We start from the raw sequence: 27,615 nt of genomic DNA on the forward strand, positions 1-27,615 counted from the left end.
TTTGTTGATGAGCCAAAGGGCTTCATCTGTACTGTAAGCTAAGCAAAGTGTCAAAGAAGGATCTATAAATCCAGTTACTGCAGACAGAAAATATAGTGATGGTTTGAATTCTGTACAACAGTAAAGGAGGCAGGTGAGGAAATCTGAGGATTTGCCTGTGATAGTATGATAGATGATCTCTTTCCTGGGGAAGACTGGGAGAAAATAACGAGAACCATGTTCACCTTCAGTATCAATACTCTCGTAAACTTCAGCAATAACCAGCTGGAAACCTGAGATAGACTAAAATGTTTGAGAGTAAATGATTCTCCATGAAGTTACTTTAGTTGTGAGAAAGCCAAAACAGCGGATACATGGGATATTAATGGTCATTTTTGACAGAGTCAATAACCACTAGGGATGAAGGTTTACTGTGTAGCTTGTCAATGTACCAATACAATGTTATCAATTGTGCTATTGATAAGTCAGAAATAGATATATTTTTGTTTAGCAAAGGTATTAAGGATATGAGCCAAAGGCAGGTACATAGAGATAAGCCACAGATCAACAATGATCTCAATAAATGCAGAACAGGCTTGTGGGACTGAATGACCTACTCTGTCCCTATGTTCCTGTATCATGGTTCAAAACTGCATACCCCAAATCATTAAGCTCAAAGGTGAAGAGCTATGAATAAATTCCTCTTTGTTGTTTACCTCCCTTTCCTTGGTTGTGACAAGGTTAATTTAAAACCAAATACTTTCCTTGTGGATATCTTTCCTTGAGTTGTAAATGAGCTTATGATCTCAAAGGAGCCAATTTTAACCAGGCTTTCTTGAGTTAACAAAAGTTAACTAATTCCTAATTGTAAAAAAAAATTGCAACACATATGCACAGATTAAGATTAACTAATGAGTCTGAAAAGACAAGCATTAATACAAAAAAGATACATGGAGCAATTTCTAAATCATTTGCAAAGAGCTGATAGTCGAATATTGCAGCAACTGCTGTGGAGATTACTGAAATCTTTGATGTTGGTAGTTGAACAGTTTTAAGATTCTTAGTTTGCAGGTTGGTAAAGATTATGTGGCTCTGATTCCTTTCAAACGTAACCACCATCGGGGAAGAGAGAGTCTTTTTGTTTTATTTCCTTTTGTCTGGCTTGCGAGCTAGCTGCTATATTACACTTAGAGTGAAAAATACATTTACCTGCAACTCAGGGCTGATTAGAAGGTCCTTCTTCAAAGGTAACCTTTACAATGCACAAATGCTCAAATCCAAGTTAGTACACGGAATTATTTTAGCCCGCTGATGTACACAAAAACATTCAGTCTCATTAGCATACTAGGTAAAGTTAAAGCTGGATTTTTAATCCCTGTCCTTGTATATTCTTCAGAGGGAAAAGCACAAAGTGTATCTGAAGCTTGAAACCTATTCCATGGGGATTAATTTGCTATTCAACAAGGGGTCATCAGTTTCTTATTTTCGTTGTCCAGTCTGTTTTGCCTTGCCTCTTCATCTTTTGAAAGGTTGTTCTTTGAAGTTCCCTTTGCATTTTATGATGTACCTTTCTGTGAGTGTCTGTCCAGACAGCCACTTAATTTATAACCACAGCCATTTTTGGCAGCGTCAGCCTTTGGTTATAAATCACATTTTGGAATTACAAGCTAAAATATTCTCAGTACTTCAGAGTTCTGATCAGTGGCTGTGACATGACATGGGGTTAAGAATGTAATTATAAAGCCCAAATTATTCTGATGGAAGGTGAAGTAACCGACTCTAACTGCTAAATCTCTTCTCCTACTAGCAAACAGCATAAGAGACACAGTTAAATATTCAATTTCAGAATCTAAAAGATTTTCAAACAAGTCTTTAAAATGTTTAAGTATTATTACTGCTTGATTGTTCAACCAACTTGTTGTTCCCAGTAGGTAGAGACCTGTCATTCAACATCAGGAACACATAAACAATTAGCTTTGTTTTCCATTTCCAAGCATGCCAGCCTGTAATTTATCGTCTGTTAAAATGAATGGATGAAAAGAATCGTGGGCTGGGAAACAGTCTATAGAAACTATTGATCACGGCATCCCATGTAATATTTTATCATTTCTAACAAGTGCATAAAATTGAAACAAATAGATATAGTCAAAGAATCTGTGGTATGTGACCTGAATTTATCATTTGAAAAATGTTTTACATTGCAGGAATGTACTCTGAAACTAGACGATCTTCCAATCTTATGACATGACTCCAGAATTGGACAGGAGCTCACAGTATTAGGGATAATGTATTAGCATCAAATAAGAGTGGTATGCACACAGTTGAGAGAAAGATCTAACTGGTGCAATGTCATATGCATCACTCCTGATGCTTCACTTCTTCACAGTGTATATTAATGACTTGGATTAGAGGGCAGAGTGTAATGTATCTAAATTTGTTGATGCTACAAAAAAATAAGTGAGCGGCACAGAAAAAGAAAGAAGGACTGACAATGATCACTGGATTCGAATATTAACTCTGTTTTTCTCTCCACAAATGCTGCCAGACCTTCTTAGCTTTTCTTACTCTTTCAGTTTTCGTTTCAGATTTCTAGCATCTGCAATTTTCATCATTCTCCTGTTCCAAGATTAAATAAAATGATGGCTGATCTGTGGCCTAACTCCATCTACCTACATTTGGTCCATATCCTTTAATATTCTTGATTTACAAAAAATGATCATTTTCAGATTTAAAATTAACAAATGGTCCATCATCCACTGACATTTGTAGAAGAGAGGTCCAATGCTAACCACTGAGCTATCATGTTGCCCCAAAGGGCAATATATTGTGCTTCCTTCAAGGCCAAAGTATCCTTCTTAAGGTGTAGTGCCTGGATCTGCTCACAGTATTCCAAGCGGGCTCTAACCACGGTTATGTATTACTGCAGCATAACTTCAGCAACCTTATATTTCTTAATTATTTTCAACATTTGTGCATGAGGATTTATGCACCAGAACCTCAAAATCTCCTTGGACATCTATGGTATTTAATTTCATATCACTTAGCCAGTACCCTGAGCCAAAGGTTTTTAATCCAAAACGGATAACTTCACTCTTACTGATATTGACCTCCACCTGCCAGTTTTGCCCATTCACTTTGTCTATCAATGTCATTGTAATTCTGTATCATCAACTGCATTGTCTACAATGCAACCTAACTTTGTGTCTTCAGTGAATTTAAATATATGACTTCCAATGCCAACAGATCATATCTGCAATCCTGCCACATCCAGTCGTGAATGGTGGTGAATGACTGAGCAACTCATTGGAGGATGAGGCTCCATAAATATCAGCATCCTCAATGGCGGAGGAGCCCAGGCACCTACAAAAGATAAGGCTCAAGCTGTTGCAGCAATCTTCAGCCAGAAGTGCTAAGCGGATGATCCAACTTGGCCTCCTCCAGTGCTCCCCAGCATTACAGATACCACTCTTCAGCCAACTCGATTCACTTCACATGATATCAAAAACAGGTTGGAGGCACAGGACACTGGCCCTGACAACATTCTGACAATAGTACTGAAGACTTGTGCTCCAGAGCTTGCCAACCTGTTTCCAGTCCAGTTACAACACTGGCATCCACCTGTCAATGTAGAAAATTGCCCAGGTACATCCTGTACATCCAGGACAAATCCAACCCGGCCAATTCCCACCCAATCAGTCCGCTGTCATTCATCAGTATAGTGATGGAAGATGTCATCAACAGTGCTATCGAGAAGTATCTACTCAGCAATGACAGGTTCAGTGACACCCAGTTTGAGTCCCGCCAGGGCCACTCAACCTCTGACCCTATTACAGCCTTGGTTCAAACATGGATAAAAATGCTGAATTCCAGAGGTGAGGTGAGAATGACGGTCCTTGACATCAAGTTTACGTTCAACGAAGTGTGACATTAAGGAACCCAGGCAAAACTAGAATCAATGGGTATCAGGGGCAAACTCTCTGGTGTTTGGAATCAGACCTGACACACTGGAAGATGGTCATAATTGTTGGAGGCCAGTCATCTCAGATCTGGGACATTTCTGCAGGAGTTCTTCAGACCCAACCATCTTCAACTGCTTCATCAATGACCTTCCCTCCATCATAAGGTCAGAATTGAGGATGTTTGCTGATGATTGCACAATGTTCAGTGTCATCCATTACTCCTCAGACCCTTTTTAAACACAACAAGGTCCGGACAATATCCAGGCTTGAGCTGAGAAGTGGCATGTAATATTCTTGCCATACAAATGCCAGACAATGACCATCACCAATAAGAAACAATCTAACCACCACCCCTTGGCATTTAATGGTGTTACCATCACTGAATCTCCCACTATCCTGGGAGTTATCATTGATCAGAAACTCAACTGAACTCACTACATAAATGCAATGGCTACAAGAGCAAGTCCAAGGCTAGGAATACTGTGGTGAGAAACTCATCTCTTGACTCGTGAAAGCCTGTCCACCAGATATAAGGCACAAATCAGAGTGTGGTGGAATACTCCCCACTTGCTCAACAACATTCAAGAAGCTTGATACCATCCAGGACAAAGCAGCTTGCTTGATTGGCATCATATTCACAGCATCTACTGCCTCCAGCACTGACAGTCAGTGGCAGCAGTGCGCATTATCTACAAAATGCACTGCAGAATTTCCCCAAAGATCCAAAGACAGCAATCTCGAAACCCACTTCCATCTAGAAAGACAAAGACAGCAAATATATGGGAACGCCACCACCTGCAAATTCCCCTCTAAGTCATTCACCATCCCGACTTGGATATATATCATCATTCCTTCACTGTCACTGGGTCAAAATCCTGGAATTCCCTCCCTAATGGCATTGCAGGTAAACCTACAGCAGGTAGATTGCAGTTCAAGAAGGCAGCTCACCACCACCTTCTCAAGGATATGGGTAATAAATGATAGCCAGCCAGTGAGACCCACATCCCACAAAATGAAGAAATTTTAAAAAATCCAAATTTTAATAAACAATGTGAATAAGTGAGGCCCTAGCACATATCTTTGTGGGACACTCCGCTCACAATTTGAGTACCTACCCATTAGCACTACTTTTTATTCCTGCCACTCAACCAATTTCTAAGTCATATCAATAATTTACCCTCATCTCCATGGACTTCTATATTAGTTAACAGTCTCTTACATTAGACTTTATCAAATACCTTCCAGATGTCCATATAAACAATATCCAGAGACACTCCCCTGTCCACTATCTGAGTCACCTCTTCAAAAAACTCCATGAGCTTTGTCAGGCATGATTTGCCTGTTATGAATCACGCTGGATCTCCCAGATTAACTGAGATCTTCTGAAGTGTTCATCCTCGATTTTAGACTTCAATAATTTCCCCTTCACAGATGTTACACTAACTGGTCTGTAATTCTTCATAATTTTTACCCTTCTTAAAAAGCAAAATGACACATGCAATTTTCAGTTGCGGGGGGGGGATGAATCTTGTATCTTGGGAATGCTGAGAGATTATAGTTAGGGCATCTACAATGTTTTCCACAACTTTCTTTAATACCTTTGGATGGAAACAGTCAGGTCACCCAGGGGATTGATCAGAGTTGTGCTGGAAAAGCACAGCAGGTCAGGCAACATCCAAGGAGCAGGAAAATCGATGTTTCGGGCAAAAGCACTTAATCAGCAGTAGAATTCCACTAATTTCTTTATTGCCATTGTTTTACTAATGCTAGTTCTACTCAGTCCCTGTTCCTGATCCACTATTGATTTCCTTCGGATTTCAAGCAACACATCCTCCTTTCCTACTGTAACTACTGAGGCATGGCATTATTCAAGATGTTTGCCATTTACCATAGTCGTTGACAATATCCCCCACTTTCAGTTTTTAATGGGCCAACATTGTTTCTGAGCACTCTTTTCCCTTAAACTGACTATAAAATTTCTTCTAATTGATTTTGAGCTCCCTACCAAGTTTCCTTTCATAATCCCTTTTGGTAGTACCGAGAAATTGCTTAGGGTCCCTGTGCTGGTCTTTGTATCTTTTCCTTTCAGAAGGATCTGTGCTATTTGTTTGCATTTTTATCAGCCCTTTCTCTTAGTTTTATGCTGTCCCTTAACTCTTTTGATGTTTATGGCTCTTTTAGTCTTGGAGTCTTTCACCCTCAGGGGTATAAACTAGTTTATGATGTGCTAAATGTTTCTATAAACATCCTTCACTCTTCCTCAGTTGTTTAACCCATGCAGTGTTGGATGCTGAGGGGTGGCCTGAAAGAGGTTTATAAAATCATATTCGGAGATGCCGGTGTTGGACTGGGGTGTACAAAGTTAAAAATCACACAACACCAGGTTATAGTCCAACAGGTTTAATTGGAAGCACACTAGCTTTCGGAGCAACGCTCCTTCATCAGGTGATAGTGGAGGGCTCGATCGTAACACAGAATTTATAGCAAAAATTTGCAGTGTGATATAACTGAAATTATACATTGAAAAATTGATTATCTGTTAAGCCTTTCATCTGTTAGAATACAGAGATAGTTTCACTTCTTTCATGTGTAAATCACAAAACCTTTTTTTAAAAGTTGCATTCTCGGGTTAGCTGTTAACAATGGTGATAGCTAGACACAATGTTGCAGGTGTTAGCCCCCTGTGTTCTCTGTCTATGACCTGATGTTTAGATTGATTCTAATCTAAAAAGTGAGATAACAGAGTTTTACATAAATTCATGCAGTTTTTGAGCTCAGAGTTCTACATGAATGTATGCAGTTTTTGAGCAAAGTGCAATGTAACTCTGCAAATAAAAATTCACCCCACAGCATATATGTGTGCATGTGGGTCTTTGTCTGTCTGTGTGTGTCTGTCTGTCTGTCTGGGGTGGGGGTTGTGAGTGTGAGAAAGTGTATGTGTGTGTTGTGTGTGTGTAGTGAGTGCAGAGTGTCTTAAGTCTGTGAGGGGGTGCATGTGTGAGTGTGGGAGTGTGTGTATCTATAAGGGTGTGTGGGTGTCTGTGTGCGCATCTGTGTGTACCTGTGTCCGTTTGTATGTGAGAGTGTGTGTGTGTAGTGCAATGGTGATCAGTTGCAATGTGACATGACGTGTGTGTCAGATTGTGGACATAGATATCACTATTACATGTCGGAACACTTCCCACTTTGTACATGGCAGGTACTCATGTGACTCAGCCAACATCGTCTATCTTATACGTTGCAGGCAAGGATGCCCGAAGCATGGTACATTGGGGAAACCGAGCAAAGGCTACGACAACGGATGAATGGGCACCACACAACAATCGACAGGCAGGAGGGTTCCCTCCCTGTTGGGGAACACTTCAGTGGTCCAGGACATTCAGCCTCGTACCTTCGGGTGACCATCCTCCAAGGTAGACTTCGGGACAGGCAGCAGAGGAAAGTGGCCGAGCATAGGCTGATAGCTAAGTTCGGTACCCATAGGGAGGGCCTCAACTGGGACCTTGGGTTCATGTCACATTACAGGTGATCACCATTGCACTCACTACACACACACACACACACACATTCTCACACTCACAACCCCCAACCCAGACAGACACACACAGACAGACAAAGACCCACATGCACACATATATTTTGTGGAGTGAATTTGTACTTGCAGAGTTACATTGCACTTTGCTCAAAAGCTGCATACATTCATGTAGAACTCTGAGCTCAAAAACTGCATGAATTTATGTAAAACTCTGTTATCTCACTTTTTAGATTAGAATCAATCTAAACATCAGGTCATAGATAGAGAACACAGGTGCCTAACACCTGCAACATATTGTCTAGCTATCACCATTGTTAACAGCTAACCCGAGAATGCAACTTTTAAAAAAAGGTTTTGTGATTTACACATGAAAGAAGTGAAACGATCACTGTATTCTAACAGATGAAAGGCTTAACAGACAATCAATTTTTCAATGTATAATTTCAGTTACATCACACTGCAAATTTTTGCTATAAATTCTGTGTTACGATCGAGCCCTTCACAATCACCTGATGAAGGAGCGTTGCTCCGAAAGCTAGTGTGCTTCCAATTAAACCTGTTGGACTATAACCTGGTGTTGTGTGATTTTTAACTTTATAAAATCATTAGCATGGATAGGCTAAATAGCCAAGTTCTTTTTTTCCCAGAGTAGGGCAGTCCAAAACTGGAGGGCATTGGTTTAAGGCGAGAGGAGAAAGATTTAAAAGGGACAAGGGAGGGGTGGGGGTGGGGAGTGGGGAGGAGGGGTGGCAGTGCCAACAACTTTTTGAGCTGCCAGAGGTGGGTACAATTACAACATTTAAAAGGCATCTGGGATGTGCACATGAATAGGAAGGGTTTAGAGAGAGATGGACCAAATGCTGGTAAATGGGACCAGATCTGTTCAGGATATCTGGTAAGTAAGAATGAGTTGGACTGAAGGGAGTGTTTCTGTGGTGTATAACTCTGTAACTCTATGATTCTATGACTCTTACTAGCAGATTTTCCCAGTTTACTGGGGACAGTCTTTGTCTCAATTCATAAAGTCAGCCTTACTTTAATCTAAAACTCTCAAAGCTAATTTATGCTTTTCACTTTCAAATGCTACAATGAACTCAATCTCGTCATGATCACTATAACTCATTACTAATTCTAATATTACCTGTCCCCTTGTTACATCCAGGACATATTGCTGTCAGAAATGCACTACCTTTCTGACAGGTGCTTGATTGCCTCACGCACTCTAAAATTAAAATTAAAGCTAAAATGCCAAAATAATACTATACTGGTTTTGCTATGCACATGCCTTATTTCTGTATTTAGGAGAAAGTGAGAACTCATTTCCCCTCCCCCCACCTTACCTCAGTTCCAAACTGCCAGCTCAGCACCATCCTCATGACCTGTCCTACCTGCCAATCTTCCTTCCCACCTATCTGCTCTATCCTCCTCTCTGATCTATCACCTTTATCCCCACTTTGATCCACTTATTGTACTCTCAGCTACCTTCTCCCCAGCCCCACCAGCCTCCCATTTATCTCTTCACCCGGAGGCTCCCTGCCTCATTCCTGATGAAGGGCTTTTGCCTGAAACATTGATTTTCCTGCTCCTTGGATGGTGCCTGGCCTGCTGTGCTTTTCCAGCACCACTCTAATCTTGACTTCAATCTCCAGCATCTGCAGTCCTCACTTTTGCCGTTCCAGATTATTAGTCCAATGGCTTTATGATTATAACATTGCCTCCCCTAATAGTTTTATCACCTTGAGTTGTTTTATTGTCATTAAAGATAAGTCTTGTATTAAACTACATGAAAATGGAGCACTATTCAGTCTAGTGCAATGAAAATTACCTTGTCATCAATGTTATTGCTATTAGTAGCTGAAATATTCTGCCATTATTGGATGCCTACTTGGATTCCAGTCTTAAACTATAATCTAAGTCATTTCCGTTGCCACCACAGGAAAACTTCTCATTTTCATGAACATATACAATGAAGGAGAAGAAAAGATCATCAAGCCTATTAGTCACTCCACTCCACCTTAACTTCCAATTTATTCACTACCATTCCAATTGTTAGTAATGATAATTTTAGAGAATATTAAGAAAAGATGATCCGGGTATCTGTTCATTAAAAGGCTCGTGGAAATCTCAACAGAATTTTGGAATTTGGATTAATTCTTCAATTCTCTGGTATAACAGTGGCATGCTGATTAGTACTCCTACCTCACAGCACCAGGGATCAGGGTTCAATTCCAGCTTCAGGCAACTACATGCATAGAATTTGCACATTTTCTCTGTGCCTGTGTAGATTTCCTCCAAGTGCTCTAGTTTCCTCACATAGTCTAAAGACGTGCAGGTCAGGTGAATTGATCATGCTATTGTGAGCAGGCTAGGTGATTAGCCATGGTAAATGTGGGATTATATGAAGTGGGACTAAGTGGGATGCCCTTCAGAGGCTTGGTGCAGACTCAATGGGCTGAATGCTTTCCACACTGTAGGGATTCTGATACATTCCCCTAGAGTGATGGAGGAAATACTGTAGAAAGGACATGAACTTTAAACTCTATGTTTTTGATAAAAACTGTCAGATCTGTGAATTGTATAAAGATGGTTTCTGATAATTTTAAACTCCTACTGTTTTCATACCCTGTTTTCCAGACATAATATGTTATTCACCTCACAGCTAGTTGCAGTGCCGGAATGTTTCCAATCTGTTAAATTGACAACCAAATCTAAGCATGAGGGATCTGAATCCAAACTGACTGCTAGAGTAGCAGGTATTTCATACAGAGAGAGTTTGGTTCGAAGTGAGTGTCTATTCACTTACATTTAGAAGAATGAGAGGGGTTTTATTGAAATGTATATTGACAGGATTGCACAGATTAAATGTAAGGACAATATTCCAATGGATTGGGGTCCAGGAAAAGAGATCATCATCTCAGGATATGCGATAGGCAATTCTGGACTGAGATGAGAGAAATTTCTTTACTTAGAGGATGGTGAACCTAGAGTCCTCTAGCAAGGAAGGCTGTGGTATCCGGGTCACTGAACACATTTTAAAAATAAATAGATTTTTAGAGGATAAAGATGTCAAGAAGGAAAGTGCAAGTGTGAGATATAGCATTGAGGTAGTGAATAGCCATCTTGAGCTTGTGTTTCCTGGGTAAGCTTTATCTGGAAGCTTTTGGAGATGACAGTGCATGATTAGAGACTTAACTACATGTGATAAAACATTTGACTGAATTTTGATTCTCAGACCAGTCAGATAGTTTGGACAGGGTATTGCCATGAGGATTTAGCTGAGATTCACTGTCTCTGTGACCCCCTTTTTTGAAAAAGGTGCAAGGTATATGTGAATTCCATTTGTCTGCATGAAAAGAGGTCCTGTGTGTTTATATATGTAGCTTCTAGCATGTGAAAATACATCACATGTCTGACCGATGATCTTAAATTGGTTTCTGGTGCAATTCGATGGACAGACTGGAGACCTTAAATATTACGTAAAAAGTAGAAACAGGCAAAGGCCATTTGGTGCTTTGAGCCTGCTCTCTTATTCAATGCAATCCTGGCTGATCAACCAACTCAGCACCCTTTCCCATGTTCTCCACTGCCCTTCGATCCCGTTAGTCCTAAGAATCATATCCCAATCATCTGGAAATCAATTTTGTAAAAATGCTTAAATGGATTATAGAATGTGACAGTTCAGAACTGGGATAAAACCTGCCAACCCAGAAATCAAGTCTAACTGTTAGAACCAAAGCAAGTTTTGAACAAAGATTAGGCAAAACAGAATGAATGCAGAATGTCTATTTGTGTGGTCATCTTAGTTTTAATTTTGTTTTGTTCTTTCATGTTAATCCTGTAAGAGAATTTTCACCGTAAACATAATGGAGAGCACTAAGGACCGTAACCCATTCTTTACGGTGAGGGATGTTAAGATCAGAATGAAAATATACAATTATTATTCACCTTCCATTATTTGATTTTAGTGCCAGTGATCTTTATCAACAAATAAAGCAGGTTTTTTTTTAAAAAACTGCTGATTTAAAATGACTGTTGTGATATGCCAAGACAATGCAACATACCTCAAGGATAGAAATCTGGTTGTCTCATAATTACCATTTAATTGAAAAGCACCAAACCTCAGTGGGATGTCAAGAATTCTTTGTTTTAAACTCAGTCACATGAAAACATTTCATACGAGATGACAGATTACCTACAAAGTGAAATAACTCGACAGCGGCCAGTATCCAATCACCAAGTCATCCTTTATTTACACATGAACAGTCCTCGACTTCAGCACTGCCTCATTTAGAATCAGGTACCAGAGGTCAGTATCTCTGACCCTTTTTGTGAGTCAGCGAGGGATCCCTGACTGGGTCGGATTAACAGCCCCAGCTAGAGAACTCATAGTATAGGAAGTCCAGTTGGCTGATCACATTGCAATCACTACACAGAGTATTCAGCTTGGAAAAGATAATGGAGCTCGATTTGAAATATGCAAACAAATCATATTTGAATAGCTCAGTTTGGGCAATAATAAAGAGAGCAATGTGGACCGAATATCTCAAGGATATAGAACACTCCCTCTCCCCCTTTAACTTGCTCTCTCTCAATTTTAGCAAATCTGTGCCAGTGAAAGAAAGGAACTTGGAAAAGTCACGGTTATTGAGGAATTAAGGCTATCTGAAAGCTTTGATGCTCCTGCGTAAACAAAACCACAAATCTACAGTTCAGGCTCAGGTTTCACTTTTGCAAATCAGATTGTAAAAAAACGGTAAGATGCAATGACAATCTTCATCTCTGTACTAAATACCCCTCCAGTCTGCATCATTTTTGTAAGCTCATTATGTGTGTTATGTGTGTGTGTGTTTGTTGCTGCATTTTGTTATTTATCCAAGTGATTAAAAATTTCACTTTTTTTATGCAAGTGAACCTTGGAATTGCCTCTCCTTCATTCTGAGCTAGTTAGCTATCACACATCAGTTAAGTTTAGCTATGTGTTAAAAAGAAAGACATTTTTAAAAAAACACGATTACTTATGGTGTTTAAAATAAGACAGGTGCCATGATCCACCCTCACCTGATCTTAACATTTAACATGGGTTTTGTGTTTAAGTTTCTGGTTTGGAATTTAAACCGTGACCATCCTAATCACAGGAGACAGTGAACCCATAGCTGACATATTCTCATTTGTGTTCAGGCCAGTTGAACAAATGGGACCTGTGATGCAATCAGTGCCACTCAGAGCTTACATTTTGGAAGTTCGTATACTTTAACCGTCTGGAAAGTCATCCTTGATGGATACATTAGGGTTTGATGAATGAGAGGCATGAGGCTTTGACAAAGCAACTCCCCCACCTCAGGCAAGGGTAGATGCGAGTGCCACTGCCTTACAAGGAGTAGATGGAAGTTCTACTTTATAAAACAACAAGAACTCCTGGAAATCTCTGAGTCACATGGGTGAACTGCCTTTGATTGACTTTTAAAAGGACCTTAACCATCAAGCATTCCTTTCTCTGCTCATTGCTGTAAATATATTTGACAATCAACGAAAGGCCCAGAGGAGCAGTATAAGTGGAGCATGAACTGTTATACAGCTACATATCACTGACTGTGCATGTCTAATCTTCATCAAAATTAATGCACAGAGGAAAATGTGGCCTTGTAAAATTTTGAAATGTCACGTGATTCAATCGTTTGGTTGATCTTACTTGCTTCTATTTTACATCAGTTTATTTATATGGTGTCTTGTTTCTTGTGACTTATAATGTTTATCAAGTAACTGACAGAAAGCTAAAATAGTTTCCTCCACTAAATACTGTTTCATTTATGAAAAGAGGAAGCTACAGTAATTCTAATGCATTTTACAGTCAGTGCTATTCATTCCTTAGCTACATCTCCACTGGCTTTATCCTTAATTATCATATACATTCTAGACAGTGAGTGTGATTGTGTCGATAAATTAAAAGAGAAACTTGCATTTATATAACACATTTTACAACCTCAGGATGCCTCAGAGCACTTTACAACCAATTAAGTACTTTTGAAATGTAGTCCCTGTTATGATGTTGAAATCACGGCAGCCAAAGTCTACCTTGCAATGTCCCACAAGCAGCAGTGTTATAATGTCCAGATGATCTGTTTTTGTGATATTGTTTAGAATCATAGAATAGAATCATAGAATTCTTGGAATCATAGAATCCCTACAGTGTGGAAACGGACCCTTTGGCTCAACAAGTCCACACCGACCCTCCGAAGAGTAACCCACCTAGACCCATTCCTCTACCCTATTATCCTATATTTACCCCTGACCAATGGAACTAATCTACACATCCTTTAACACTATGGACAATTTAGCATGCCCAATTCGCCGAACCTGCACATCTTTGGATTGTGGGAGGAAACTGGAGCACCCGGAGAAAACCCACACAGACACGGGGAGAATGTGCCAAATCCACACAGACAGTCTCCCAAAGCTAGAATCAAACCCTGATCCTGGTACTGTGAGGCAGCAGCGCTAACCACTGAGGCACCGTGCTGCCATTGAGAGGTCATTCTTCGTGAAGGTACCAGGGAACTTAGAGAAAGAGAAATTGGAACTAGTCAGTGTAAATTTCAAAAATGACAGACATGATATTTGAAACAAAATGCACAATTCAAATGTGTTGGCAATTACCCTTGAGAAGGTAGTGACCCTGAACTGCTCAAGTCCATCTTAGTAGTTTGAATACAACTGAGTGGCTTGCTCATCCAGCTCTGTCAGCAATTAACATTTGAAAGTTATCTGTAGGGTTGGAGTCACATAATGGCATTTTTCCTTTCCTCACGGTCACCGGGGTGTTATACCAATAAAGCAGCTTCATAATCACTTCTACGATTATTACCAAAATAAAGATGGGAGAACCATTGAGATCATTATGTGGACTTTCCAGGGACAAATTTATATATCATTTGGCCCAATGTTCTATGAGATTGCTTATACTCCACACCACACAAGTCACCTCCCCCACTATTTCATACAATTTTAAGAGGATTATGATGAAATTAAGTCAATTGTTATTGAGGATAACTTAGACTATTAAAAGCCCAGGTTAATGTCTGTGTAACTTTCAAGTGAAAGTGAGGACTATAGATGCTGGAGAATAGAGTCAAGATTAGAGTGGTGCTGGAAATGCACAGCAGCTCAGGCAGCATCCAAGGAGCAGAAAATCTACATTTCGGCCAGGAGCCCTTTATCAGTAACTATTAACCTCACTCTCTAAATTACCTCACATGTACCTCACCCCAAAGACACCTCTCCCAGATCTGTCACAACCCCAGAACCTGACTTGATACTTTTGCCCCCAGGGCCATAAATTCCCTACCTTGGACGCAATGCTCCCTTCACACTCAGAAACCAACAGTCCTCCATCTACCCCCAGGACCCTATACTCCCTGGTTATCCAGGACTTGCCCTTCCACCACCACTGTTCCTGACCACTCCAGGAACCTACAACCCTCTTTTTGTAACAGTACTTCCACAAGCCTACTCCCTCCACAATCCCCCCCTCCCCACACCCCCACCAACACACACACGCCCTAACCATCACACCATCAGAATCTCGTGGTCTAGGAACTGACAAGACCAACCTGCCCCCATGTAAATGAAGGCATATTCACACCTGCATTAGCAGCACCAAAGCATTGAAAAGCCTGGAAAACTGAGAGTGTGCATTGACCCAAATTAACTCAACAAAGCTTCAAGGAGCTCTCACTACCCATTGCCAACCACTGAAGAAATGTTGCTATCACTTTATAGAATCATAGAATTCCTACTGTGGGATATAGGTAAAGTAGTGTTACTTCTGCAATCATAATTACTTAAGTAAGGTAAATGAACTCACACCAGTGTATAATTGTTTCAACCAAGAGCTGAGTCAACAATAATGAAAACTATGTGAAGGAAATATATAATTGTTTTTGTATTATCTAAAATGTGCATACAAGAATGAAACGTGCCTGCTAACAATGATAGATGTTACAGACAAATAGATAAGGTGCTGTGAGGATGTAGGTTAAGCCAGGTATGCTTGTACAAATAGCAGTTATAAGCATCTGTTTCCCGCTTCTGCAAAAACCAAAAAACAAACCCCAGTTAAAAGGTCATTAGGTTCAATATTGTTGGGGAATGGGAGGAAATGTCACAAAGTAAGGGAAACAGATGGCAGTGAAGGAGGATGTATCTAACAATGGACCACAGCAGGATTGGTGAAATGGCCAAGTAATACTCGTACTTTGTTATGCACAAGGCCAGATAAGGCAAAAGATAAACAATAGTAATGGGCACTGGGTTTGGAGTAGTGAATCCTATATAAGATATGTACTTGCTAAACTCTACATGTCTATTTTAGACACCACGTTTGTAAGCATAAATAAACATGCTGATTGCTTCACATCTTGTCTCAGACTGAAATTATTGAAGTGAGTGAGCTTTGTTTCTCACACCTGTAGTGTGGAAACAGGCCATTCAGCCCAACAAGCCCACACCAACCCTCCAAAGGCCATTCCATCCCCCTACCCTTTTTCCCCTGTAACCCTGCATTTTATATGGCTAACACACTTAACCTATACATCCCTGAAAACTATGGGCAATTTTGCATGGCCAATTCACTGGAGCACCCGATGGAAACTCACGCAGACACAGAGAGATTGTGCAAACTCCACACAGACAGCCACCCAAGGGTGCAACCAAATACAGATCCCTGGCACTGTGAGGCAATAGTTTGAACCACTGAGCCACCACTTGCCAATGCAAAGGTCTTTACTGTCTTCAATGCAAAGGATGGTTACTGACAAGTGAAGCAGGATGAAAGCAGCAGTTTACTAACTACATTCTGGACACTATTCATTATGTGCAAATAGTTGTTTATGCCATTTGGCATTTCCATTGCTCTGGAAGAGGATCAATGCAGACCGCATGAGATAGTGATAAACCCAGAATGGAAGCGACTATTGATGATCTGCTAGCATATGGATGTGAAGTCACAATAGAAGAGGCCTCACAGACCACAATCAGAATCTAGTTCTGCTGCTAGAGAAAGCTCAGTGAATCTGAAGCTGTGCAAGAGAGAGATGCAATTAAAGATGCCTGAGTTCTAGTGCATAGCTCATGACATTACAGCAAAAACACTTCTAAATGCTACAAATCTCTGTAGCAGAGATGCTGCAACCAACAGATGTGAAAATAATGCAAGAAGATGTTGGCCTGAAGTCTCATCTGTTTACATATAAACAAAAGGCCTCTCAAAATCTTTTTCATCTCTGTACCAAACCAGACTGATCAGAGACGGGCCAGTTTATTGCCCGTCTGAGAAAAATCAAGGACAGAGTCTCCTTGAGCCAAGGAATAGCTTTTCGAAAAATAAAGGGACTAGCTTTGTGACAGAATCACCCCCATGTCCCTTGTTCTAGACATTGGACTTATTTAGGGAATGTGAAATGAAGAAGACCACGTCTTGAAGCACTTGTGCAGATAGCACTTGATTGGCTTACCCCTACCCCACCAGATGTTCTTTGCTGCGATGATGCCCTTGGTTTGTCTTCCCGGTTCAGCTTCTCTGTTCAGCCTCTGTGGTTCATGGTTCCGAAGCTGCTTGTTGGGGCCGGAGCCTGTGGGGGAGCTGTTTCTACAGAAACTTGTTGTTGAAAAGGCTCTCCCTCTGATTAGATCAGGGCTAGAAGTTAAATAGACTGTGTGTCCCATTATCTCCCCTCAAATCTGTGTGTTATCCATTGTGTTTCCGGTGTTTTCTTCTGAAATCAACTGTCTTCCTGATAGTTAAGAGAGTGGGTAAATGGGTTTTGATGGAAGCTGAATGTTTGGTATCTGTTTAGGCCCTGTATTGTCTATGTTAGGTAGTCTGAGGTGTAAACGTTTGTTTCAGTCTCATGTGGTAGGTTTGTTTGATTGTTCTCTTCAAGTGGAGTTGTGAATTGGATTTCCAGGTTAGAAATTAGTCCCAGACTAAAATAATTCTGGCTCTATGTGTGTTTGTTGCAGCCTCAACTCAGGATTTTGCTCAATGTTTTCTATGTTAGAAAAGTCTAGGATCTTGTCCAGTATTTTAGATGATGGGGATTTTTGCTCATTCCTATTGTAGTGAAGTAGAATGCTGAAACCAAGATTGCTAATATGTGCATGTGACATACTAAAGGGAAATAATATAAAGTGGAGTTTCTCTTTTGTAAACTGCTAAATTATTACCAACATTGACCATTGGAGAGTTAGTTAGAGAGCAATTGTTTAAAGCTTTCAACAAAAATCAGCCAACGTGACAACTCGGGACCTTCGTTGAGCAGTTGTCACCTTGATTGTGCGCAGTGGATATGAATGACCCCACATATATCACCACAACTGCAGATATATATATATATGTGCAAATGGGAAGCTGCTCTTTCACTTCAGACCATAGATCAGTAAGAAGTAGCATCCTCACCTAGGCAGAGTACAAATTGAATGCAAATTCTCAGAGGTGCATTGTGCCCCAACAACATAAATCAACCAGCAACAATTGTTATCACCACAGCTACATGCACTACAGGAATGGCATTTCTTGGAGAAGGAACATCTCACTGGGCCTAAGCAGATACTTAAGCAACAGTTAATGTTGACACACACATATGCCATCAGGATAGCTGCATGATCTGAAGATTATGTATAAAATGTATGTTCAGAAACTGACAAATGTGTTATTATTTAGAGTTAACACATTTTGGTTAATAAATGATCATTTTCTTTGTGACTATATATCTTGAATAACTTGTATCACGTGTACCTGGAAGTGCTAGACGATGGAATATATTTACGAATACAGGTATGTTAGGAGAAATTCAGTTGTATATAGTGTATATGCTGATTTGCTGTGGACAAATAATGTTTAACTTTGCTCTAAGTGCCTTTATACCTGTGGCTGATATTACAGTCAAAAATCACATGACAACAAGCTATTGTCCAACAGGTTTATTAGAAACCTCAAGATTTCGGAAAACCTGCTCCTTCTTTAGGTAGCTAGCTAGTAACGCTCCGCAAACTTGTGGTTTCAAATAAACGTGTTAGACTATTAACTGGTGTTGCTTGATTTTTTACTTTATCCATCCCAGTCCTTCACCAGCACCTCCACACCGCTGATATTAAATACACACCATGAGTAGCAAACATTAGTCCGACTCATAATCAATGTGCATTTTCTGCAAACATTGTTGGTCTAGAAGTCTGTACAGAGCTGGGAAGATTAGTTTTTCATTCTAGACTTCTGGACCATAAAACAGTAGGTCTAGAGTTGCTTCCTCTGAATTTTAACAATTATAGCTTTTGATGAATCCCATACATGGAATTAGGAATGATGAAGAAAAGCAGGCAAAATGTCAAATTAATTGTCGACTTGTTTTACCAGTTTTGTGAGATGCCTCAGGAAAAGGATTCTGGGTAATCCAAGATGGAAAACAGGAAAACTTTCTGGCTGTAACGGCTGCTCCTTATTTGAGGTATTTTAGATGTTGGAGGTGATTTCCTCAAATTCCAGGAGCAGCAATTTCTGTTCCATATGCTGATGCATTGTTTTGGAACTTTGGAGAAAAAAAGTGCAAACAACAGCAGTTTTAAAAAGGGAGAGGTACAGACAAAGGAAGCATATGGTGAGGTCAGTGCAGGAGAGAGAGACAGAGAGAAAGAAACTGACATCACAGTGTACCTGCACAATTACTGCCTTTGCTGTTTGAATTCATATATCACTGGACATTGGAATGCATCTGGGAAAATTAACAAACAGTGAAATACACAACTGATCTTGGAGGAACTGTTTGATGAAGTTATAGCACAGAAACAGATAAGTGAATAGTTTTAAGTGTGGCCTACAGAAAGTCTGCAGTAGTGAGTAGAGTGGCTTCTTTCTTGATTATATGTTTTTTGAGATATGTCTCTTGATTAAACTTAAAATATAAGCCATAATTATTAATTTAACCTGGAGCAGTGTTTGTAGAGGAATAAGACAGTGTTATGTTCTAGGTCTGTAAATTGTGAAGGAGCAAAACTGGCCTTTATTAGAGTAATATGCACTTCTTGTCAAATGTGGAAGTTTAAGGAGAGTTTATGGGTTACTGTGGATTATATCTGCAATAAATGCTGTTGATTGCAAATCCTATCTGATCAAATGGATCAGTTGGAGACACAGTTAAAGGCAATGAGGACTTTGCAACAGCAATGGTGTGTGATGGATGGCAGTTATAAGAAGGGGGAAAGGTCGCAGATACAAAGGTGGGTTAACGCCAGGAAAGATAAGAGAGGTAGGCAGTTAGTGCAGGGGTCTTTGTGGCTATTCCCGTTTCAAACAAGTATGCTGTTTTGGAAAATCTAGGGGGAGATCGATTCACGGGGAACGTAGCATGAACAACCAAGTTTCTGGTATTGTGACTGGCTCTACTGCAATGAGGGGTACGTCGGGTTCCAAGAGATCAATTGTGTTAGGGGACTCTCTAATCCAAGGTACAGACTGACATTTCTGTGGCCAGGAGTGAAAAATCAGAATAGTATGTTGCTTCCCTAGTCTCAGGATCAGAGAGGGTGCAGAATGTTCTCAAGGGGGAGAGGGGCCAACAAGAGGTCATCATCACATTGGAACCAATGACATAGGAAAGGAAAAGGTTGAGATTCTGAAGAGAGATTACAGAAAGTTAGGAATTTAAAAAGGAGGTCCTTGAGAGTAATAATATCTGGATTACTCCTGCTGCTACAATCTAGTGAGGGCAGGAATAGGAGGATAGCGCAGATGCATGCATGGCTGAGGAGTTGGTGTATGGGACAAGGATTCACATTTTTGGATTACTGGAATCTCTTTTGGGGTAGAAGTGACCTGTACAAGAAGGACCGATTGCACCTAAATTGGAAGGGGACTAATATACTAGCAGGAAGGTGGGGTGTTGGAACTCAGAAAGATAGTAAGGAAAGAGATCAATCTGAGACTGGTACAGTTGAGAACAGAAGTGAGTTGAACAGTCAGGGCAGGCAGGGACAACGTAGGACTGAGAAATTAAACTGCATTTATTTTAATGCAAGGGGCCTAACAGGGAAGGCAGATGAACTCAGGGCATTGTTAGGAACATGGGACTGGGATATCATAGCAATTACGGAAACAATCCTCAGGGATAGGCAGGAGTGGCAGCTTAATGCTACAGGAAGGATAGAAAGGGATGCAAGAGAGGAGGGGGGAGTGGCGTTAATGATAAATGATAGCATTGCAGCTGTACTGAGGGAGGATATTCCCGAAAATACATCCAGGGAAGTTATTTGGGTGGTACTGAGAAATAAGAAAGGGAAGATCACCTTATTAGGATTGTATTATAGACCCCCTAATAGTCAGAGGGAAATTGAGAACCTGCCAGGGTTGGAGGATTTGAGCTATTGGGAGAGGCTGAACAGGCTGGGGCTGTTTTCCCTGGAGCGTCGAAGGCTGAGGAGTGACATTATAGAGGTTTGCAAAATTTTGAAGGGCATGGATAGGATGAATAGGCAAAGTATTTTCCCTGGGATGGGGGAGTCCAGAACTAGAGGGCATAGGTTTAGGGTGAGAGGGGAAAGACAGAAAAGGGACCTAAGGGGCAACATTTTCATGCAGAGGGTGGTACGTGTATGGAATGAGCTGCAAGAGGAAGTGGTGGAGACTAGTACAGTTGCAACATTTAATAGGCATTTGGATAGGTATATGAATAGGAAGGGTTTCGAAGAATATGGGCCAAGTTCTGGCAGGTGGGACTGGATTGGGTTGGGATATCTGGTCGGCATGGATAGGTTGAACCAAAGGGTCTGTTTCCGTTCTGTACATCTCTATGATTCTATGACTCTATGACTCTATGACAATAACTTTGCATTCATTTTAACCCAACAGTAGATATCTCTACAAAGCACTTGCTTCAATTTATTATCTTGTTGCCTAGTTTTTAAATTAAAGGTATTAAATGAAACAAAATGGGACGACAGTTCTTTTTATAAGCAAAAGTGGGAAATTCAATAATTTTAATAATTTGTACTATACCTAAAATAATGTCTTAAAAATTAAAGTTTGACAATGATCAAGAGACCCAAAATTAAAGGATTGTAACCTGAATCCATGTTAATATTGCTGAAATATGAAGATATATAGAAACACATATCATTCATCTTGTAAGTGAAGGCACCAACAATGCTGAGAGTTCTTATTTAATAAATACTCAAAAATAATTCAATGCCTTGCCTAGTAATGAAAGCATTCAGCTCAATTAGGTTGTAGCTCCTTCACACACTATTACATGCTCCTTTCCAATTAGTGGAAACATTTAATTTATTTTTTGCAAAAGGTCTTCCAGATGCCATTTCAGATTAAATTTAAATAATGAATACCACAACAATAAAAGTTAATCAGGTGTATTTGCTTAATTGGTTCCTGTTAATATTGTTGAATATCTTAGTCATCTTATAAGATCAATTCAGGTAAGGTTATGTTCCAATAAAAGCTTTGCAAATCTCCATCTTGGGTGTTTGGCACAAAGTAATTATGAGTAGCAGGACAATCGATGTTTCAGGCATACACCCTTCCTCAGGATAACTGGCTTATGCCCAAAACATTGATTCTCTCACTCCTTGGATGCTACCTGACCTGCTGTGCTTTTCCAGCACCACAGTCTCAACTCTGGTCTCCAGCATTTGCAATCCTCACTTTCTTCACGAAGTAATTACATGAATATTTCAAAATTATATACTAATGTGTGATATGCATTCACATTTTTAAAAATTCTGGTAACAGGCAAAGTACACTTTGTACCTGTGATTTAAGTATAAGTTGAATAAACATATTAATGGGCAAAATTCTTTCTGTAGCATTTGGCATGTGAATATTGGAAAACATTGGAACATTTGGACAATGCAACCTGTCACAGATCTTCTCCTTAGTGATGGCCACTGCACTCACCTCTGCCCCAAGCTGCTGGTTTCTTCCATTGTGAATACTGATGCAAAGTGGCTGTTCAGTTACCCCACCGTTTCTTTTTTGCTCCAATACTACTTCTCCAGCCTCATTTTGTCCACAGCAATGTCCATTCATGCTTCTCGTTTAACTTTTGAATATCTAAAAAAAAATCTCTTGCAGACGTCTTTTATATTACTAGCCAGCTAACTCTCATATTTTCATCTGTTGCTTTCTAGCACCCTCTAGCTTTCTACTAATCGTTGCCTCATCCTCCTTTTAGTATGTTTTTCATTCCTTGGGATTAATTTCTTCTGTGCATCCTGAATAATCACCAGAAACTCTGACCATTGCTGTGCCACTGTCTTCCCTGTTCTGAACAAGGGTCACTGGACCCAAAATGTTAACTCTGCTTTCTCTCCATAGATGCTGCCAGACCTGTTAAGATTTTCCAGAAATTTATATTTTTGTTTCCACCATTTTCCCTACAAGGCTCCCCTTCCAGTCAGTCTGGCCTGCTCCTCCCTCATGTTTGTGTGGTTACCTTTATTCAATGTCATGTCTGAATCCAACTTCTCCCTTTCAAACTGCAGGATGAACCCTGCAGTTTCACACTGGTCTAGAGAACTGTTGAAAACTCAACAGCAAAACCATTCATTAATGAGATATAGATAGATACACTTGTCACTTTACTCCTTGATTCCAGGTCCCTGAAAGTTAATGGTTGGCAAGTTGCAGGAGGCTTACTGGTGAGTAACCAACAATAATCTGTGCTATTTTAATTGGCTCAGCTTCTGAAGTACTTCTATGCCACAGCCCTTGTCATTCCTTTTCCAAACATTTTTATGTCTCTCAAAGTTACCAGAGGAGAAAAGCAGTACATATTTTCTAAAATGTGGTTACAGCAAACAAAAACGTAGCAGTTTTTCTTTAACAAAACATTCTCTGAAAAGCCAAAACATGACTAGCTTTTAATGTCAATTATAAATGGGCAAACTGTGTGCATTGTATAATCTGTGAACAATGGAACTTTGTGTGGGGATTTATTAACACGCCATTAACATTTAATTGGCTATATAAATGAAGCTTTGGTGGATTCTGTACAAGAGCAATTAAAATTGATGATTAAATAGGCAATAAATTTGCACAATACAATTTTCAGTGGGGAACTGGTAATTTTAAAACTAGTGGATTTACTGCCCCTGCACACCTGGTTTGTGTCATTGGGAGCAATCCAACTTATGAAAAATTCTCCCCAATAGTGTATTTTAAATACAGCAATCAATTAAATTGATATTTCTTGCTGAAGCTTCTCAGTAGTTTTCCCCTGTCTGGCATTTCCTACATTATACATTATGCTTCCATTTAGAATGCTGTTAGATTCCTTGTTTCTGAATATCTACCTGAGCTGCTGTTAACTATTCATTTTCAGTCTCCTATATTGAGATGAAAAATGATCTCTGGTGCTTTTCGGGCATTGATTAGCATATCAAGTTCTTGTATGCTTTATTTGAATAAAACCATTGATCTAGGAATTGAGTCATACCTGTTATGCAGAGGACAGCAAACACCCTGCCCTTCCCAGTTAAAGTATAATCATGTGGGCATGTGGACAGTGCTATCCATGCTTTTCATTGGCTGAATGCCCAATGGAGGTGGGAAGATGATATTAGAAGTTTAATAATACTATGCAAAGTTAGCCAGTATCCCTTAAAGAGGAATAGGTTCTGGTTTCAGGGGATCAAGAGCAACCTGAGTAGCAAATGATTGAAGAAGGGAGCAGTCAAACTGCTCTGGAGGCCTTGGTACAGACAGTGGAGTAGAAGAGCAACATCCTTTTTTTTGCCTCATGAATTAGCCTTCCACACCACCACAGAGAAGGCAATGGGGAGAAATTATTGAGTATGTCCGCGTCGAGAGCAGTGAACCATAAATGTGACAATGATGCTGGGAATGTATCACAAACACAACTACAGCTGTTTGATGAAGAAATCTGTTCTCAGTCTTTTTGATCATGAATGTGCCATTGGCAACCTTATCACTTGTTGCTCTAACAACTATCATAACATTGTAAGCACGCATCCCACCACCGCCTGTAATTTTCCTATAATTACCAGATCAAATGACAGTAAATCTCTTCATTATGCTCACACTCACCACTATCACAAGCCTCATTTACCCTCCTCTCATTCCCTCCTGCTAGTTATTCTAGCAGGAGAGCAGTAGTCCCCATTCTTTTGCAAACAAGCTGGACATTGAAGAAATGGAATCCCTTTTTCGTCAGAGTGATGGCTAGGAGTAAAGAGCTGAATGTGCAGGTACTCTATGGCATACAACTATCCATGGAGCAAAATACATACTTTCTTCCTTGTGTAAAGAACCTTATAATCTCCCCACCACACAAGTGGAGAGCTAAGTTGGGGATGTCACAGATGCCACTTGCTATAGCCTTGAAGAAATTTGTTGTATTAATGTTTGGAGCTTTAGTCACCATGTTTTGCTTTCTGGGTCAAGTTAATTTTTCAGCAGATCACAAAATTCAGTCGTAGCCTCCTTTATGGAAAAAAAGGCATTTACTACCTTCTCCTCAAAGAATTCATTTAAGAGAAAATATTTCCCGAAGGCCCATTATACACATGGAAACCTGCATAGGGCTTTGTTCATCCCTTTTCTGTGCTTCCTTTTGCTATCCTGGTTTCCATGAGTACTCCATCCGCCCCCACATCCTGCAAACAGGCTACAGCTTTGAAGGCCATCAAAAATACTTAAGTACTAACAAAATGTGACTAGCCAAAGTCTGAATTAGGTTTTAGCAATAAGGACAAGGGCAGTTGCATTTTGTTTTATGACTTCTACAGAGCTGATAATTTTAAAGAGAGTTGAACTTTCAATTACCACCTGACAAAATAACATGCAAGATTTCACATTTTACTGTAAGGAATGACAAGAAAAACCTTTGACTAAGCACTATTTACTTTTTGTAGGTAACTTGAAATTCATACCATTAATAGCAATATTCCCCTTTTATAGTTACCATCCATCACCCTCTCCATGTAACTACCATCATTTAACAAAAATCCATGGGCTTCTAGTGGATTCCAATTGATTTCAACAAGTACTAAGCTTATGAAAACGGTCTCAATGTGCTTTGTTCCATTTTTAGAGTTTTTAAAAAAAAATCACACCATCAGTAAAGCCTCTTGTGTCGATTCTTCTTTTCCTTGGACATGACAGGACAAAACTCCTCAAATCATTATAAGGCTGCCAGATGAGGCTCTTTAAATATAAATCACTGCCCTTCTGTTTCTGCTTGTGGTAACTCAGAACACCAATAAACCTCTTCTCTCCACTAATCACACAAAACCTTGTTCTCTGATGATATTCACTCATTAGTAGGGAAGGTTGTAAGCCAATATGACAAAATCTTTCTCTTCTTTCTTCCCCATGAATGTGAAGCACATTAATCAGGCATCCAAATAAAAGGTTGATCTACTAATTTCAACTCCAGCTCCATGTAATTTCAGAAATAAGTGGACTGTCTATATCTCAATTGTTTCCCCAATACAATTACAACATATTTTGGAGTTTGGGAGACTCAGAGTCTATTCTTTCTAAACTCAGACTGTTCTAATGTCCCCAAGTATAAATACCTTGTACCTATCTCTCAGTAATATCGTCTATGCCTTCCTTTGATGTCTAATGATCAGACTACCGAGTTTTACTATCAGACAGACTTTGGAACAGGTCACAAAAGCCCCCTCATTTATTCTTAATAGAAAGTTAACTTCCAAAAATAAAAATCTTATAATCCCCACAACTGTAGCATTTGAATGAGTTGACCAAAGTACAATAAGGGAAATTAACCAGGAGTACATTGGAATAATCAAGAGGGGAGGTGGGGGGAGACTATCTTAGTGAAGGCACTGTTTGAGGAAGCAGGGAGGCTGTAAAAGGACTTGGCCAGGCTAGCAAAAAAGGGCAAAGAAGCTGCAGGTGGAAGATAATATGGGAAACAGGAGGTTAAGCACTTTGATAGGAAGTGTAGAGGTTAAGACTATTTTCGAAATGGGGAAAGGCTTCGGAAATACGAAGCATAAATGACTTTGAAATCCTAGTTCAAGATTCTCTTCAGGTTAATATGCAGGTTCAGTTGGCAGTTAAGAAGGCAAATGCAGTATTAACTTCACTTCAAGAGGACAAGAATACTAGAGATGTACTTCTGAAACTGTATAAAGCTCTGGTCAAACTGCATTTGAAGTATTGTAAGCAGTTTTGCCCCTATATCGAAGGAAGCATGATGTCCCATTGGAAGGGATCCAGAGGAGGTTTACAAGAATGATCCTTGGGTGAAGAGTTTCTCATATGAGGAGCAGTTGAGGATTCTAGATCTGTTAAGGATGGAGTTTAGAAGGATGAGGGGGATATCATTGAAACTTACATAGTATCACAAGGCCTAAATAGATTGGATGTGAATAAGATGTTTCAGCTGGTAGAGAGAATAGGACCCAAGGACACAGCCTCAAAGTGAAGAAACAACCCTTTAGAACTGAGATGAACAGGAATTTCACCAGTTAGTGGGTGGTTTATCTCAAGTTTAGAAGACTGTGGAGGACAAGACAGAGGTAGATAAATTCATGATTAGTAAGGGGATCAAGGGTTACGGGGGAAGGCAGGGAAATGGGGTTGAGAAACATTTCAGCCATTATCCAATTTTGGAGCAGACTCAACCATCTGAATGGCCTAATTCTGCTCCTTTGTCTTATGCTCTCATTGTTAGAAGATCATCTTTTTGGTTAAATATGACACAAAGGGAACAGCCAGTCTGGTTCGACTTCAGGGAGTTGCTAGGGAACGGGATGAAGTTATAAGGCAATAATTTCTGGTTTTCCATTATTTAACCACGGTGGCACAGTGATTAGCACTGCTGCCTCAAAGCACCAGAGACCCGGGTTCAATTCCTGCCTCAGGCAACTGTCTATGTGGAGTATGCACATTCTCCCCGTGTCTGCGTGGGTTTCCTCTGGGTGCTCTGGTTTCCTCCCACAGTACAAAAATGTGCAGGTCAGGTGAATTGGCCATACTAAATTGCCTATAGTGTTAGGTGAAGGGGTAAATGTAGGGGAATGGGTCTGGGTGGGTTGCCCTTCAGAGGGTCGGTGTGGGCTGAAGGGCCTGTTTCCACACTGTAATTG

This window comes from Hemiscyllium ocellatum, chromosome 2, assembly GCF_020745735.1.
Source record: "Hemiscyllium ocellatum isolate sHemOce1 chromosome 2, sHemOce1.pat.X.cur, whole genome shotgun sequence".
Classification (NCBI taxonomy): Eukaryota; Metazoa; Chordata; class Chondrichthyes; order Orectolobiformes; family Hemiscylliidae; genus Hemiscyllium; species Hemiscyllium ocellatum.